Genomic DNA, 4,306 nt, shown 5'->3' with positions numbered 1-4,306 from the left:
GATTGCCACTAAGGAAAGGACACATTACATCCTGGCTCACCTACAGACGTTGTCATGGAAGGGACGAGATAGCAGTTTTAGTAAGGCCAAACCCAACTCCTCTTTGAGTAGGTGAACAGGAAGACAGCAACCAACCCAACCTAGTCGTAGTGACCTAGTTGTAATGAACAGGGAAAGACCTATGTGTGTAGGGCCCCGTCCCCATCAATCAAAATTGGCCTTGAATTAGTTTATGACTTTTAGTTCAGCTATTTCCTCATCAACACTATTCCACACACTGATGCACCTGTACAGAAAGCAACTGGTTATTCATATTTTTTTAAGTTCCTTGTCTCTTTCGGTTCCTTTCCATGACCTTTTGTTGTTGTCCAAAACTAAGATGTAATTTTTGTCAAAAGGATATATATATATATATATATATATATATATATATATATATATATATATATATATATATATATATATATATATATATAATGGATATCCAACGCATGTTATGTGGCCATGTATTCGAATATGTAGGCAAGCCAGACAGCAGATTTCATTCTGAGAGTCCGAAAAGGAGTGTGGTTGGAAGACTTTAGAAAAGAGAAGAAGCGAAGAGACGGCCTTTGGCTCCATTGCCCCTGTCAGCGTTAGGCCTGAGATGAGGAACCTCTTGAGATGCGTGCCCACATCGAGGCAGCAACAGACAGACAGTCTTCGACAAGGCAACTCCGGTACCTCGGAACTCCAGATGTAATCACGTCCCTTTGGCGAGGAGTGCCCGAGGTGGTTTGTCAAGGCTACAAGGCTACGCTACAGCGAAAGGTCGAAGTGGGCATAGCGCCTGAGTCCTGCACCGTGCTGAGCGCCTTACTAACCAAGGTTAAGGACATGAAGAGATCGGAAGAATGTCTAGCCGACCACCCAGCCGATGTCCAGGACATGGAAGACCGCCTCAGCCACAAGGCCACAGGAACTCCCGGAGGGCAGGACACCGCTCCAGCGTTCATGGTTCCTCCGTGAAACCACACCAGAGGGCGGAAATGTCTTAAGATGTTGAGAAAGAAGAAGAAAGGGAGAGCTCTTCGTCGAAGACCTTCGTCCCAAGCAGAGATCCAGACAACGTAGTCACTCAGAAAGTTCCTGTCTCACGGCAAAAGGACCGAGACCAACGATTCCCAACATATCTCGCAGTAAATTCGTACCCTGTCCCCCCAGCCTCTTTTGTATGTATAAGATTTTTTTCTTCTATTTATGTCCTCATAGAAAACGGGCTGGGGTAGCTGATAGAATTACACTTTGCACGTATGTAACGGCAGGTACTTGCTCTTGGAATTATTTAATTTTTCTTATTAAACAACGATTTTTGAGCAGATGACCTCACGCTCCCCTCGTATCCTCCTCACGCCTCCCCAGGTGGGGCGTGTCCTTTAGTTCGGGAAGTGCTGATCTTAATAGATTAAATCCATTCATAAAAGCATATTTGAAATTGGTGCACTTCTTCGGAAGAGAGGCAGAAGACGAGACGATGGGAGGGAGCACCCATGAAGGAGACATCTAGGGGGCAGCGAGGCCCCCCTGTGTCAGACGACTCATCGAAAACCCAAGGGGGAGCTCAGAACTTCGGGAAATGAGATTTCTTTTACGAGTTCACTGCTTCAGGGTTTTCTAGGACACACACACACACACACACACACACACACACACACACACACACACACAAAGGACATGTCCCCTGATAAACAGATAAACAGAATTGTCGGAGAAACCTACAACTTGCCGAGGTCAATAAAAGTGGCATTTACTTACTTGAACGATGAAATGGTGAAGAAAATACTTGTCACACTGATAAGATCAAGAATGGAGTACGCAGTGACACTATGGTCACCCAGTACTGAAAAGAATATAAAGAAACTTGAAGGAATCCAAAGAGCAACTACGAAGATGCCCCAGCACTCTCAGAACTGTCATACGAAGAGAGACTGCCAAAACTAGAGTTACCGACCCTGGAACAAAGAAGAGAAAGAGGAGACTTGTTGACCATCTATAGAATCATGAGAGGTACGGAAGTCTTTGATAGAGAAGACTTACTAAATTGGGATACGAGAAATACAAGAGGACATGGAAAGAAACTCAAAAAGGACAGTTATAGAAGAGACCTGAAAAAGAACAGCTTTCCCCATAGAGTGGTGGATGTCTGGAACAAATTGAACGAAATTATAGTATTTGCAAAAAACATATACGATTTTAAGAACAATTTAGATTCTGCAAGATACAGAGACGGGGCCTCACGAGCATAGCTCCACTTCCCGTAAGATACAAGTAGGTAAATACTAGGTATACACACACACACACAATGGTGAATGTTTCTTTATGGTTATGTGGACGATTTTTTTTTTTTTTTTTGTAGTTTGTACATACTTCCAAACCATCGAACTTATTTATCCACCTGTACGTATATGTTCATGTATTATATTCACGTATGCTTATATGGATTTATGTATGTGTATATTTATATGGATGCATGTATGTATATATGCACACATTGAATTTACACTAGTGAGGTATGTATATATGTACTGAAACCAGGTCTATATTGATAAAAAGTAGAAGAGGAGAGGAGAAGGGAAATAAGTATGAGGGACGAAGAGGAGAGAGGCAAAGATCTTGAGGAGGAAAGGTGAGAAAAAATTAAACACGAAATGAAGAAGGAGGCTACAGTGGAAGGAAAGAGGTTGGAGGAGGAGGAGGAGGAGGAGGAGCGAGGGGTAGTAGGTACATTGGGAGATGATATCACTAGAGAGGGAGAGAGAAAGTGGAGGTCTCAAGAAGAGGGTGGAGAGACGAAGAAAGAGGAGGAAACACAGAAGGCTGCGGAAGTAGGAGAAAGTGACCTAAAAAAAGAAGAGGAAGAAAAGGAAGAAGAGAAAGAAGAAGAAGAGGAAGCAGAAGAAGAGGAGGAAGAAGAAGAGGAGGAGGAAGAAGAAGAAGAAAACGTGACCGAAATGAGAGTTGAATGAAGGACCAAGACAGTAAATCTGCAGACGTCTTCCAGGAGGTTCCTCACAGGCCAATTGGCACCATATGGCACACTTCGACACTTTGACACACAATGCATCACGTCACCTACAAAAGACGAGAACTTGCTGACAGAATCGCTGTTCCGTGTCAGCCAGGGCCGTAGTTATGGAGGACAGTAGGATGTCGGAGGAGGAGGAGGAGGAGGAGGATGGGGAAGTACATTTTGGGCTGGTGGAAGGTGAAAGAGAGCGGACGACGGAAGGAGGAGGTTGAGGGAGGAGGAGGGAAAGGAAGAGAGGAGGGAAAGAAGAAGGTGGAGAGGAAAAAGCAAAGAGAAATCTAGGAGAGAGAAGGAATAGGTGAAGATGGAGAAAGGAAAGAAAGGAAGGAAAAAGGCAAAGATGAAAGAGATATGAAGAGAAAAAAGAAGTGAGGAGATAGAGAGGGGGCGTAAAGTTTAACAAAAAAAATGAGAACGGAATAGAAGAGAAGGAATAGAGAAGCACTGAATAGAAGGACGAAAGGGAAGGAGAATAAGAGAAAGCGAATAAAAGTAAGAAGAGCAATGAAGAAAGAGAAACAAGGAGTAAAGGAGACGGAAGAAGAAAGGAAACGATAATTAAGGAGAAGATATAAAAGGGACAATGACTTAAAGGAGAAAGTAAGAAAGTGAAAAGACTAGGAGGAGAAAAGCGAAACTAAGATGGCTCCCTTGGGACAAACAAGGAATGTGGGAGAAGGATTGGTTGGGGGGAGGAAGGAAACGGGGGGGAGGGGAGAGTGAGAGAAAGGAGGGGTGTTAAGAGGCAGGTAGGTGACCAGGGGGGGTTGTTGGGGGGGAGGGGATAGGGAGAGTAGCAACAAGAAAGTTGCTTAGAAAACGGAGATGTCGTTGACACGAAAGGTCTTGTATCAATGCAGGCAAGTGTTCCAGAATTAGGTCTCACCTGGAAGGAGAGAGTGATGGAAATTAAAAAAAATTATGATACCAACAGATAAATTGTCAAACAAACAACAAAACTAAAGTCAGGGAGGATTTCAAAAGTAAAATAATATTAGATTTAAACTGACTTACGAAATCCTACTGTATGAGACGTGGACTTGGGTTGAAGCTCAGGATTAAGTTCGTACGTCTTGTCTGCCCCTAACACGCACTGACTTGGATTTCTGTGGTTGGTTCCTTCTTAGGGGCGATGCTACAGCCTGCCTACCCACCGCATTCCCTGACCCTGAGTAGATAGAAAAAGAAATGTATACAGTATATAACATGTATAATATACATATACATATACATAGATTA

Source organism: Oratosquilla oratoria, chromosome 6 (genome assembly GCF_046742065.1).
Source record: "Oratosquilla oratoria isolate Oo_2021 chromosome 6, ASM4674206v1, whole genome shotgun sequence".
Taxonomy (NCBI): Eukaryota; Metazoa; Arthropoda; class Malacostraca; order Stomatopoda; family Squillidae; genus Oratosquilla; species Oratosquilla oratoria.
The sequence above is the reverse complement of the archived record's forward strand: the minus strand, read 5'-3'. Positions refer to the sequence as shown.